This window comes from Diadema antillarum, unplaced genomic scaffold (assembly GCF_040938485.1).
Source record: "Diadema antillarum isolate AM-2024a unplaced genomic scaffold, OU_Dant_1.0 scf00000197, whole genome shotgun sequence".
Taxonomy (NCBI): Eukaryota; Metazoa; Echinodermata; class Echinoidea; order Diadematoida; family Diadematidae; genus Diadema; species Diadema antillarum.
The window spans coordinates 2,507,780-2,522,869 of record NW_027271086.1 but is presented as its reverse complement, the minus strand read 5'-3'; the positions used below and the strand labels follow the sequence as shown (position 1 = coordinate 2,522,869).

General features: G+C 36.2%; 1 protein-coding gene across 1 annotated transcript in view; it reads left to right on the top strand.

The window, feature by feature from the left end:
• Positions 1 to 14,631: 14,631 nt before the first annotated feature.
• Positions 14,632 to 15,090, top strand: part of LOC139723652 (uncharacterized) — a 90,562-nt gene continuing 90,103 nt past the window's right edge. The window contains exon 1 of the mRNA XM_071634878.1: positions 14,632 to 14,721. The gene's annotated coding sequence lies outside the window, so the exon portion shown is untranslated. The remainder of the gene's footprint in view (positions 14,722 to 15,090) is intronic.

The following is a 15,090-nucleotide window of genomic DNA, read 5'->3' as shown; positions in this document are numbered from 1 at the left end:
ATTTTGTTTCTCTACATGCAAGTTTATAAAGATTTTAAACGATTTTGCTTATGATGATATGCGATTTAAGGACAATCTGTGTCAGCGCACTATATTTTTAATTTTGTGGGTCCCCCGCCCCCACAAAAATATAAACATCATCTTCAACCACCTGCATTGTAGGTAATAAACCAGTTCGAAGTTAGCTCATGTGCACATGGGTGCTTTGATAACCTTTCTTTTCTTTTCTTTTTTTCTTTGTTGGTTAGGCATTTCACTCGTTTTCAGAGCGATATAATACCCTGTTTCATTTTTTTTTTCTCATTGGTCACTCGTCGGAAGCAAGGCTTTTTGCTTCTGGCCGCCCACCGAAATGTATCGGATCGCAGTCTGATGAATCCGACTCCTGTTGGTCAACCATAAACGTCAGTGTCAGACACAATTATCCGGCTTGATCCGACGATGCAAGATTGTTCGATGAAGGAACTATATCATAGCTCAGAGCTTAGTTCGCCGTGGAACGCCATTTCCCGTCGCAAGTCCAATTAGTGTCGGATAAGTGTCGAGTCAGTCCGATGTGTGTTAGACTTGTGATGTGCGACTATCGGGCGTGTCCAGTTGACGTCCTATGTGACAGTCTGTTGGGTTTTCAACGATTAAACAGTTATCTGACAGGTTAACTTGAGTCTTGGTTCTGGGGCTCTTCTGGCATTGGTATCACACTCGGTGAGCCTTGGTGCGAGTCTCTGGAGCTTGTAGATTTTGATACTACCAGAATGATTTATAGCGATCATAATGTTGACATCGCATGACATTTCTATAGACATGATATATATCTCCCGACTTTTCCACAACAACACAGTCGATGTCCCTGACAAAGAATATGCCAAACAATTAGCGGTGAAGAGCATTTAAAAGTGGTAGTCCTGACGCAGTTAATGGAGAGTCCAATTAGAGCTTCCTCTGACTAAAAGACGTCAATTAAGCATGTGTAATTTATAAAACGAACGAGCCATTTTGGGGGGGTACTTCTCCAAGTTAATGACGTAAAAACGGTGAATTGATTCTGTCATTACACGTAAGGGCATTCCGTCGTTAAATTTCAAGCGTGCCGCGGAAGAGCTCTTGGAACGTAATCGTGCGTCGTGGCGGAGATCATTGCTAGGTAACCAAGAGCGTTCCTCAGGGCAAAACTTCGCCAAAACGCCATCATTCGTGTGATGAGAAAAATAAACAAACAAGCAACACAAACACAAGAACTGTTCTCCGAGTGGTAAAGACCAGCTGGCAAATATTCCGGGTAAGTCAGCACAAAATCAAAACAATGCAGTTCAATTAAATTTTGCTTTATTTCAATCCAATGAAAGGTAAAACTAATACAAAGTTAACACTAAATCATAATTATTGTCAACGAAATATCATATCAGACATTCCTCGTCCCATTTCAGGATTTTTCAAAATATTTCTTCGAGGTAGGCCCCTATCTGCCAATATCTTGTCGCGCAAAAGGAAATAGAAATGTTGCCGCTGTGTACCTGACAACGTTGTCCATTGTTTAGAACGTAATAAAGAAGTTTACAAGAGAACGTCTTCATCATATAGCAATATCGGAACTTTTATCACAGTTCGAGTATTCTCCTTCTGGCTTCATTATTGAAACTCTCAAAATGTGTCGCCAGGACTTACATCGTCAAGATGATACAGTTCGCCAGAAGATTTTCGTTTTTATTTTATTACATAACACAAACAGCGTCAATGCCAAATGGGAGTCGCTGGAAATATGTAATGACCTTGCTCAAGACGTCAAGTGAAGATTTATATACGCATTCAGGCGAATCTTTGCCAAGTCTTTGGCATGAGGAGGATCTAGAGGTCAATGAGCCTTGGACGAAGACTAAAGGGTTTGACGGTTGATATGGAACGAGCGATGTCTTTACCCCGCAGCTACGACCTGTTCTCATCAGCTTGATCTGTAGTGTACGCCATTTAAATTACAAATACGCGTGTCATGTCGTGACAGTGCTTCGAAAGAGGCAATATTTGTCCCTCGGCGACAAGAGCTAGTAAAAAAAAAATGAAGAACAAAAAATAAACGACCCCTGGAACTCATAGTACAACATTATTGTGCACAGCGTATGAAAGAATGACAGGTATGAAGGAAGTCTTCGGGAACTTTTAATATGTATAATACTGATGGGAGAAAAGCATAATGACGTCCACGACATCCGGTAATATTTCTTTCTTTGATTTTTAATCTAACAAAAAGCATTGATTTACGAACAGTGATGAAAGCTGATTTTTTTAATGCGAAATCCTGGCAGTCGCCAGCCCCTTTGAGCGATGACGTTTTATGATCATTCTGAGGTGAAAAAGAATGGCTATAACTTTCATTAGGCCTATATTATTCTTGTATTCGAATATACATGTGTATATGTACATATATATATATATATATATATATATATATATATATGTATATGTACATATATATATATATATATATATATATTCAATTCAATTCAAATCAGTTCAATTTCTATTTCATTTTTCGTCAAGAAGATAATTATAGATATCACTTTTATTTTGGTAACAGAAAATAAGGTGCGTAAAACTATGTAGGATGAAAGAATGTACAATGATTGTAGCACCTTACGATAATCATACATTATCATAAAAAGTGATTAGAAGTAAGTAAACAATATGCCAAATTCGGGGACCCACTAAAAAGACATAGCGTGTAGGAATTGGGCCCCTATAGAATATAAATATAAATAAATAAATATATATATATATATATATATATATATATATATATATAATGTGAGAAATAGTTCCCTGGGTCCCGAACGTACGCGGTGCCGCATTGTTGGATGCATTCCAGTCCAATTTCTTTCAACTATATATATATATATATATATATATATATATATATATATATATATAGGCCTACATGAACTGATATTATGTATGTCTGTGTGTGTGTGGGTGTGTGTATGTTTGTGTAGTTCATTTGCATCTTTTCTTGTCTGCTTACTGTGCTCTGAAAAGATCATTATTTGAAGAGATTCCTTCCAAAAAACGCTAAATCCATTGAAAAAGGATGGATTTAGCGTTTTTTGAAAGCAATCTCTTCATTTGTGCGTTTCTATGTTGATGAATTCATTTATCTTTTTTAAGAGGATAAGCTCACTGAAAATAATATCTAGGCATAATTCAGTCGTGTGAATATTTGATACAACATACAATGCACCAAGGCATAAGAGTGAGCGCGCTTTTAATAATAAAGGTATAGTTCAGCCATAATGTGTGTCTGAACGAATGGAAGAAGACTCAACGTCTCTCTACATAACACATCTACTTCTCCAGAAACCCCATGTTGCCGCAGTCCATTTCTGATGAGACGGAATTCGCCTGGGAAGATTCGGTTTAGCACGGATGAAAAAAAAAAAAATAGATATATATATCTTCGTGGTAATTACATTGTGACAATGGAAATTCCAATCCAGTTTTTTTTTTCAGTCTCAAGAAGACCTCGGGACGCAGTGACGCGGGATTGATAGCAAAATATTAAAGAATTCGATCTCGCCACTTCAGAGTCTTCGTAAACACTCCCAGTGGTGTGTCGTCATCACTTTCTCATCACATTTGTAGAGTTTTAATGACTGGGATGAATCTTGAAAAAAAAACCCGAAATGGTTTCACCCGCACCGATGATGTTACATTTGCATACTCCCACACGTCGCTTGGACAGTCGTCGATTCTTGGAAACTGATAGCACGAATGATTTGATTAGAGACAGCTAGGGAATGAGCCCCTCGCTACAATGAGAGTGGGGTTATGCATACTTGGTTGGCGTAATGAGAAGGTAGTTTGATTAGGAGCGCGCCACAAAATCATTATGTGGGTAAATGACGTCGATTATTACCGAAGCAAGACACGATTCTATGCAGCTGCCTACAAGATTCATCCGATTTAGTGCGAATTACTCGTATTACTCACATAATTACCTTTTCTGACCATCCATTTGTAATCTACTGATTTTGTTTTCTTTGTCTGTATTGTCCATGTGGTTATTTCCTAGGCAATATACGTTCATTGTTACCATGCGGAGTAAACCTGATACAAAGTTTGTGATTTTCCCCCATGAACCGGAGACATCGATTTCTTCAAAATGCATATACATTCCTGTAGTTGACAGTTTGACTATTTTATCCGCATAATTCCATGGCACCCTTTGTAGATTATTCAGAAATACATTTATCACGATCAATTTCAAACATTTTTATACGATTCAAATTTATTCACAAGGCTATTTACAACACGTACAATATATAGTCAATATATCAGTGATAATTCAATATAACTACAAACAATGACATATGATTATATACTTTCAAGAAACATAACATCTTTAAAAGAAAAGAGGTGAAACGAAAAAAAAAAGAAACCAAAACAAACAAACAATTTGACTGCAGCTGCACAGATACTTTTCTATTCCCAATGTTCTCTTAAATGTCCCATAATTTACATACTAAACATTGGTATGCATCGGCTCAGCCCAGTTTTGAAATATAATAAGGATTATGTCTGTCAATCTGACGTCTGTGGAGACAATTATATGAACGCGTCTCAGATATCATAGTGTGCACCACAAGCCCGTCAAGCCTATCGAAATCAAGAGTTAAACGGATGTTCCTTATCCTCAATCATTTCAATACATTTCGTTCACTTTAAAGGGTGTGTACAGTTCTGGTCGAGGCGAGGATTTAGCTTTTAACGTTTTGCGAGATATTCAGAAACCACTCTATGAGATGTCAAAAGAGCATGCAATTCTAAGGGGTATCAAAAGTTTATTTGATGAAAATCGGTTTTGAAATGGCCGAGATATCCAAAAACAAGGTGAAACGAAGAGATCCTAATAAAAGGCGTGGCCTGTAGTCTTTTATTATTATCACTTTTTTGGATATCTCGGCCATTTGAAAACCAATTTTCATCAAATAAACGTTGAATCTTCCTTAAAATTACGTGCTCTTTCATATTTCATAAGAGGTTTCTCATTATCTCACTTAGGAATGTAAAAAACGTGAATCCCCACCTTAACCAGTATTGTACAGCCCCTTTAAAATCCGTATTGGGTATGATATAGCTCCGAGTTCTTATTATGGTCACTGTGCAAAAGCACAGACAACGAAAGCGCGCGCATACACACACACACACACACACACACAAACACACACACATACATACAGCAACACCAACTGCAACAACAAGCAGAATCAATCTTTATCATTGTTGTAACCTGGGATCCGTTTCATGAAGTCATTACATAAAAGTCTCTACATAAATCTCAGAATGGCCAAAGTCGCTCATCTTATGTAGCTATAATATAAGAGACTTTCAAATCCATTTTATGAAATCTCGCATAAGTGTGTCTTAATATGAGCGAAAAGTTTCTCATAAGACTTTCCTAAAATGGACCCAAGATAACATTTTGTAGAAATATTTTCATTGGTGTTTGATGGACCACCAATAATTATGATGGTACCTCTCACAATCAAGGGAAGAAAACAGAAAAAAAAAAGCAGTAGGAAGTATAGGTTTACAAGCTCTGTTTTCAATAGACTTCCTAATTCCATCGGAGTCCCACAATGTTGTATTTATAGCTGACTCCAAAACGCTGAAAGTACTACCCTGCACGCTCATAACCCATAGCCCAACTTGCAAAATTCTGTTTGACGTTTAATTACGCAAAACACATAAACACATGCACTAAGATCAATTGAAACAGCAGTTTCCAATCTTCTTTATACGTTACATTCTGTTTATGAAGGATTGAAATCACAATATCCTCTGGAAAAGAATTTATTTAGGGATTCTTGAACTATTTCATTTGTTGTTGTTGTTGTTGTTGTTTTTCACTTTCCCAGTTGTGCAACTTTTATCAGAGTCATAGCTAGAACGTTTATATTTTCAGAGGGTACGCAACATGCGCATAATATCAGGAATGATTGAGAACCCTCTATCTTATCTCATCTCCTCTCACCCTCTCTTCCTTTATCTTATCGTATACTATCTAATCTCATCTCCTCTCATCCTCTCTTCCTTTATCTTATCGTATACTATCTTATCTCATCTTATCTTATTTTATCTTATCTGATATGATCTTATCGTATCTTATCATAGCTTAGCTTAGTATAACTCAGTTTATCTCATCTTATCCTATAGGCCTATTACCTCGTCTTCTCTTGTCTTATCTTATCGTAGCTTGTCTTATCTTATCTCATCTTATCGTAGCTTGTCTTATCTTATCTTATCTTATCTTATCTTATCTTATCTTATCTTATCTTATCTTATCTTATCTTACCTTATCTTACCTTATCTTATCTTATCTTATCTTATCTTATCTTATCTTATCTTATCTTATCTTATCTTATCTTATCTACATTTGTACGTCCGTTAATTTTAATTAACGATCATTACAGGGAAAAACGGAACTGTTGTCTGCGTTTATTCATGAATTCCAATATAGGAATCATTGGATACAGGGAAATTTTTGCGTAGCGTGCTCTATACATTGTTTGTTTGTTTGTTTGTTCATTTTCATCTGAGAAGATGGCTGGATAGCCCATATTCAGCTACTCTAAGCTGGTCTTCCATGGGGTCCAGTTCGATGTGAGGTGGGACCACTTCACCGGGTTAAACACCCTGCTCTTTGCGATGAATGAATGAAGAGGGATCTTTTACGTGCATGGGTTGTTACTCTCTTTTTCAACTTTTTTCAACTTTATTTTCACCTCCATCAAAATGAACAAAGAACTTTATGTACATTGCGTATACACGGGATATTTGTGATACAGAACAAAACTTGAAAAGGTACATAAGAAAATTATGAAAGTGAAAAGTAGATGTGATTACATCTTTGTTAAATACATAAAGCGTATAATACAAGTCAACTAAGGATGAGGATGGAAGTGGAGGGTCCCACTAAGAAGCAAAGCTTGTACGATATGGGACCCTCAGAAAAATACACAAAACATCAATATAAAACACAATAAACGAACCGATGTCAACTGACATCAAAATGATTGGGAAGAGGAAAAAGAGAGAAAAGGAAAGGAAAAAGAAGAGGAAAAAAAGAGAGGAAAAAAAGGGAGAAAAAAGAGGGAACTACAGCATGTGCCATCGTGGACGCAAGCAATCTGGATTTCATAATGTAAAATAAGTGATAAAATACAAGCTGGATTGAATGTAATGCAAAACATTTTTTATACGTAGTTATGTTGGTAAGAATGCAGGAGAAAAAAAAACACATCGTTATATTTAGAACACAGAGAGGGACATAGTTTAATAGGAGGACTTATGTAAAAAAAAAAAAAATGATGACTTGACTGAGATGATAAAGGGAAACTAACTCTGTTGGATGTTGTAGAGTTTCAATAAAAATGGTTTTAATTTATTCTTAAAGGAATTCAGAGATTGAGCAGTAGTAATGTTACTGGGAAGTGAATTCCAGTACTTTGGCCCGTCGTAAATAAATGTGTTTTGAGCCAACAAAGTTCTCAGAAATGGCAAATGGAAATCATTTGATCGCCGTGTTGGATAATTATGAATGGATTGATTTCTTTGAAACATTGTTTCAAATATATTTGGGAGATTATTTTTATTATAATTATACATAAATTGTCCTAGATTAAACAAATACAAATCATTAATTTTCAATATTTTATGCTCATAAAATAGTGGGTCAGTATGGGACAAAAATGCAGTATGACATATAACACGGAGTGATTTCTTTTGCAATAAAAGTAATTTATCTAAGAATGTTTTATATGTATTTCCCCACGCGAGAATACCGTAACTTAAATGTGGCAATATTAAGGATGAATATAATACGAGCAGGGACGACAAAGGAAAACAAAACTTAAGCTTATTAATTATACCAATATTACGTGAAATAATTTTACATATACTGTCAATATGAAATTTCCAGGACAGCTTATTGTCAACTGTTACTCCAAGAAATTTTATATGGGAGACATTTTCGAGTGGAGTACCATCTAAAACAATATCAACAGGTAATGCCTCAGTAGAATTACTAAAGAGCATATATTTTGTTTTTTGAAGGTTAAGAGATAGCTTATTTGCTTTTATCCACTGGGCAACATTTTCTAATTCTAAATTTATTGTATTAACAAGGGTAAAAAGATTATTGTGTGAAAAAAATAGATTTGAGTCGTCTGCAAAAAGAATAAAAGAAAGAACATCTGATGATCTACAAAAATCATTTATGTAAACAGTAAACAACAGTGGACCTAATAAACTTCCCTGTGGCACCCCACATTTGATATTTAATATTTGTGAATTACAACCATTTAAAGAAACATATTGTTTCCTGTTCATGAGGTAGCTCCTGAACCACTCCAAGGCCTTCCCACGCACTCCATAATGGTGTAATTTGTTAAGTAAAATATCATGATTGATGGTGTCGAAGGCCTTGGAGAAGTCCAGGAACAAACCTATCAAATGAGAAGATTTATCGATAGCATGTGCCACTTTTTCTATAAAACTCAATAATGCATGTGTGGTGCTATGTTTCTCCCTAAATCCAAATTGAGAATTCGTAAATATATGATTAAATTTAAAGAAATTAATAGTTCTTTTATAAATAATTTTTTCAAGAATTTTTGACAATGCACTTAACAAAGAAATTGGTCGGTAATTATTTACATCTAATTTGTCACCTTTTTTAAACAAGGGGATGACTTTTGCTATTTTCATACTTTCGGGGAAGGTGCCATTAAAAAGGGATAGATTAAATATATGAGCTAAGGGATCCGCAATTGACGATATTACCCCCTTTAAAAGAAAATTGCTGATGTCATCGTGTCCAGCACTTTTTTTGGAACTGAAATCAGAGACAATATTAATTATCTCCTGAGTGTATGTTGGATTAAAAAATATTGAACTAGAATTTGGGGGACCCAAAAATTCGGAAAAATGTTTTGTGGAGGGAGGAATATTACTTGCCAGACTTTCCCCAATTGAAGAAAAATGGTTATTCAAAACATCACAAATTTGTTGAGAATCTTCAAGAATTTCACCATCAAATCTAATTTTTATAATATTTGACTTAACATTTGATATATTCATGGCTTGCTTTAAAACTTTCCATGTATTTTGCATATCATGCCTGTAAAATTGTAACTGATTAGTATAATATTTTTTCTTTTCTATTCGTATAATTTTCGTCAAAGTATTTTTGTAACTAGTGTATTTCAACTTTGATTGCTCAGTACGTTTCATTTTAAATCTGTAATATAAATTATTCTTTCTATTTATTGAACGCAGGAGCGATTTTGAAATCCATGGGAGCATGGGTATTTTTTTGTAATTAGCTGATTTTTCTCTACGTTTTGGAATACAAATGTCCAAATGTTGGATAAAAATCTTCATAAAATATTCATAAGACAAATTAACATCATCTGTATCAAAGATACAGGACCAGTCTGCGGTGTCTAAGCTAGCACCTAGCCTGGCTATACTTTCATGAGTAATTCTTCGTTTAAATATATTGTTGTTTTTATTATTAACTGCTCCATTTAAAGAAAAACCAGTCGAGATGGGGAAATGATCGGTGATATCTGAGAGTACTACAAAAGAATCAGGAGGAGGAAGAATGTTACAAAAAATGTTATCAATTAAAGAAACAGATTCATTAACTATACGTGTGGGTTTAGATATTAAGGGTAAAAAAGAGGCAGACAAAAATATTTCCAAAAAATCTTGCGACATATTATTCTGTTTTAGCAAATCTATATTAAAATCACTCTCACATACACGGGACCTCCATTTTATGTCCTATCCGAGGGACAGAGATAATCTTCATGGGAATGCATGAATACTTCGTAACCCATAATATATTATTTATAAATGTCGGGCCCAGCAAATAACCTAACCGAATACAATCCACTACTGCTACTTATTGCTACTACTGCAACTACCATGCCTATTACTACTACTCTACTACTATACAATCATATACTCCTACATGTACTCTCACTTCTACTACTACTAGTACTACTACTACTACTACTACTACTACTACTACTACCACTACTACCACTACTAATACTATTACTACTACTACTACTACTGATACTGATACTGCAACTGCTACAATTATTATTACTCCTACAAGTGTACTATCACTACTACTACTACTGCTGCTACTACTACTACAACTACTACTTCTACTTCGACTACTACTACTATATCATTGTTACTATTTCTGTCGTGTCTGAAGCATCGAAAAGAAAAGCCATGTTATCTTCCGTGTGATTAACGCATGGAATTAAACAAAAGGAACATTAAAAGTGTCCTGCAAGGCAACTCGTCCATGTTTGAATCCGACTGAGACGACACAACTTCCCGCTATTGACAAGGGGGCGGTTAATACTGTCTGCCACTCGGCACAAAAATAACTCTACTAATCCACTTAGCAGACGATGTTTCCCGACAGTCGAGACTTGTAAATCACTTTCACTGTCAACGAGGCGGAAAACTCTGTCGTTTGTGACCGACATAATTTGTGGATCCGATCAATCGTGTTAGGACTATAATTTTTTTTTTCAGAACCATAACTTCATGTTGCCGTTCCTTTTCAAAAATAAATAAAGAAAAAAAAAAGAAATCCTTTACGAATCACCATGATTGCAAAACCAGTAAACACAGTGGTCACGATTTCATAATAAAAACAAAAGTTTTACAGCACTAATAGGCCTAAGTGTTGTATGGGTAGCAACAATGACTCAAATCCTTGTCTTGCTGTATATAGGTCTTGCGCTGTCCGCATTTATACTTGACTATTCTTGCGTATGCGTGTGTGTAATTTGAATGAAAAAAAAACACAAAAAGTGTGTTTGTGTGTGGGGTAGAGTTATAGCAGTTGTCATCCTTTGTTAAATTGGTAATGATACTAGTTTCCCCCAATTTCACTGCAAAATAACTGCAGTTTACGAAGGTAAGAAAAACAGGACCATGCTATGCATGAAGTGACATACAGCATACTGCACCTTGAGTGTGGGAAGGGATGAGTTGAGTAGGACTACCGAATTATCTTTTTGATTACCACGTTTCCCTTGTATTCAACGACGATTCCAGAGTTTTAAGGAAGGAAGATATTATGAGTAAGTCATTATGATATTTCAATCCTGACACATCTTCTGCCCAGGGATGCCAAGTTCAAAATATTTTTATGAGTGAGATTTTCATGACTCGGCATCTCGGCGCGCAAATGTGCGCGCGAGCGAGGGTGTGGGAGGGGTTTTCCCCCTGTGGCTTCGCACAGTAGGGAGCTTTTTCACAGGTGCATACTTACGTGGCTATTTTTTCCTTATTTCGGAAGACAAAAGGGAAATTTACCTTCAATTTCAACTATCACTTGAATCTTTTAAGCTATGCTCCTTGTTATAGGCCCAAGTTGAAGACTTCGCCCGATGAGTGAGAAAAATGGGTGCCATGCGTGAGATCGTGAGACGGACCCTAAATGCTTGAGTCTCACGCAGAATGCGTGAGACTTGGTAGCTCTGTCTGCCAGGCCAACCTTCCAGTATCCGACCGGCAGAAATCGCATTTTGCAAAAACGATCACGTACGCACTCAAAAACATTCTCACGCAGATACATCATTCATGACACTTATGTCCCAAATACCCATTTTCGTGTTAGTAGCTAGGGAGTTCGTTGTCTTCATGCCGTTGTCGAATAGCTTTTAACTATTTACAGCGTAACTGGTCCCCCCCCCCCCCGATCATTTCTGCTGCAAATTTACGTCTGCCTAATATCAAACAATAAATTGAAAAAAAAAAAAAAAACCTCTTCATTATTTCCAGCGTTTCAGCGACATTACCCTATACTGTCTCTACACAGGGGATTTCTGGCAATGCTAACGGTTAATTTGAATTTTATGGTTTTAGTAACTGATGTAAAAATCATTTCTGCTGCTAACTTTACATTATGGTTTGATGGAGAGTTCAATCACATGACACATCACATTCACTAAAGATTCTTGTCTTTAGCAATGTTACTAGAATGTGCAGAACGATACAAACGAATAAGCTGTGTGAAGAGAATTTAGCTACCTTAAACTTTAACATTAAACTTATCAAAGCGTAGTCGGAATTCCTCATTACTCATAATTCCCTGCATATTGATTTTTACGCATCACTTTCTTTCTTTCCTTTTGTGAATTTGGCGCGTGAACCAATCAAAATGAGATTCGTTATTATAATTCTAATGTCTTGCAGTAAAGTAAAAGAAAAACAGAGCAAAAAAAAAAAAAAGATAAGAACAAGCTAATTCAACAAAAGTCACTCGTGAAGGATGAATGCAAAGTGGTTTTAGTTTAATTAAATAGGGCAATGAATGCACAGCTATACCCACGCTAGTGCCTGCCCTGCTTTAGTAGCCGAATGCATCTTGGCAAATGGGAATAAAACACACACACACACACACACACACAGACCCCACACGATTTCCTTGAAATTGGGATCTGGCATTAGTCGTGGGTCACCCTTGCGATCGCTTTACCAAATCCTCTTAAGTCAATGCCGCCGGTACGCGTCTAGTCCCTCGCGGAGAGAGAAAGCGACAAAAAGGCAAAAACAAAACCAAAGAAAACAAATGCAGCTCGTCTCGACGGGTAAGCTTAAAACGTTTTATTGCCATGTTCTGCGGTGGAGGGCCTTTGATATGAATTTTTAATGGTTGTGACACGTTGTCCGTATAAGGACAAAGAAATCAAGACGCTGAAATAACCATTCCTTATCTGCTCGTGAGTAAAGTGCATTTTTATCTCCGTGGAGAAACGCCTGGCAGCGAGTCTCATGTAATTTTCAAGATGGTGATGAATAAGTTAAAGAGAGCGGCTTATACCGTAGAATGCAGATGCTTCAAATTATACCCTTGATAGGATTGCTTGAACGATTGGGAAATACAAGAAGGATTCATTCTTATATCCCCATCTCGATTCCGCTAACAAATCGACAAAGCGCGACATAGCCGTGCTGAAAAGATCACAATGTCCCACAGTGTGAAACACAGGGTGAACACATTGTGAACAAAAGTGTGAAATCTCTTCACACTGTTAAATTCGAGCATTTTAACAATGTGAACACACTGTGAATCATAAATTGACAGTGTGAATCATCAATTCGCAGTGAGAAACAAAACATTTACTATATGTGAACTCTGTGAAAACCACACCACAGTGTGAGATCATTTTCACACTGTTAAATTCTAGCGTTTTTACACAGTCGACCATGTGAACACACTGTGAACACACTGTGGGACACTGTGTTCTTTCCAGTAGGGAACGTGGCTTGATTCAAATCTTATCCATCGCACATATCGAGTGTTTCAGAAGTTTGACGGGTCACCATCGTCGCAGTGGTCACAATGACTCACCTTCCTAGTGAGATGGGGATATAAGATATCATTGAATTGACGTAATGATGCTCTCCAGACCTTAACAGTGATGAAGTTAACTTCTAATGGATCTTCAAGATCCGTGCAGGCTATCAGCTGTAAAACAAAATAATGCAGTGGGAGGGTCCTCCGCAGAGGAAGCAATCAAGCAAGCAAAACTAAACTTGAAGTATATCAAACAACACAGACGCCCAAAATAAACATTGTCTTCTCCCCCACAGGGACCAACTTAATTTACTTCATCGCTTTGTGTACAGAAAGACACAAGAAAACACATGAATGAGCATGTTCCATGATCATCATACTACCTACTTTGTTCAGCTGTCTTTGGAGCCTATTCCATGTATAAAAACCAATTCATTACCTGTTGTCCTCCAAAGTACTACGTCAGATCAGTTTATGTCGTGCTGTCGTGACTGTGTAAATCGCTAAATGCCTAGATGTCATGAAATAAAATGTTAAAAGTGAAGAGAGCTGCTTATTCTATGAAGGAGAGTATATAGGTGAAGACAATAGAATACAGAAGTATTTCATATAACATTGAATAATTATATTGTTTGATATCTGTACAGATATCTGTCTTGCGCGAAAACTTTTATAATCATTTCATGATTGATAATTATGCAATAATTCCTGGATCATTTTATAGTTAATAGTAGCCGTAAAGATCATGTATAGGCATCCCAAAATTGTCATGTCATGTCCAGCTTTTTAAAAAACGATGACATTTTTGAAGGTCTATTTGTAATGACTTCTTTCGGAATAAGATAGAAACGTGTTGTTATAGTTTTTGAAAAAAAGTAACAATTTCAATTTTTGCTTTATTGAAACTTCAATCTATGTCAAATGTTCTTTATGTTTTCTTTTTCGAACTCATACACTTATATCATGGTGTTATTCTCATTTTGTCCTCCTATTCATTATGTAACTGTACTGTGAATTACCAAGGACTGGTGTTATTAAATAGCGTGTATCGATTTTGCTTTTTTTGTTGTTGTCTGGATAATGTGCTTCGAGGAAAAGAAAAAGAAGCCAACAAAAACAGACACAAAAAACGGCAATGATTATTTTGATTATAAGACTTAAACTAATTCACATGTCTGTCAAGTGAAAGCGAATCAACTCAACCCACTTTCTGTTCCTTTTCATACAGGTTGCTGGCTTACCTACGAGTTATTATTTTGGATACACGTCACAAGAACCTCGTCATCGTCACGTGTTAGAGCTATGGTTCTGGCTTTCAGTTTCTAGCAACGCCCGTGAGTAACATGACCGTATTAATTTTTTTCCTACAGAAATTGATGTGTCCCTTTGATTTTTTTTATGGGTGTTAAGTAAAGTTTGTGAGTATTTGCGCGAGTATTTGTGTTATAACTTCATTTCGTATCTATTACGATTTTCATCTATATTTGCGTGAAACATAGAGGAAACTCTTTCCGTTATCCCCTCCCCCGCAATATCAATGCATCGCATGGAAGGGGATATTTCTTTTTTTCAGAATTTTCTCTTAAATATCGCCTCACAACAGAACAGTGCTCATGTTTAATTTTCACTTCCTTTCATTACTTTACATGTGATGTTCCACAATCAGGACAAAAGCAATACACGACTATAATTTTGAACACTAA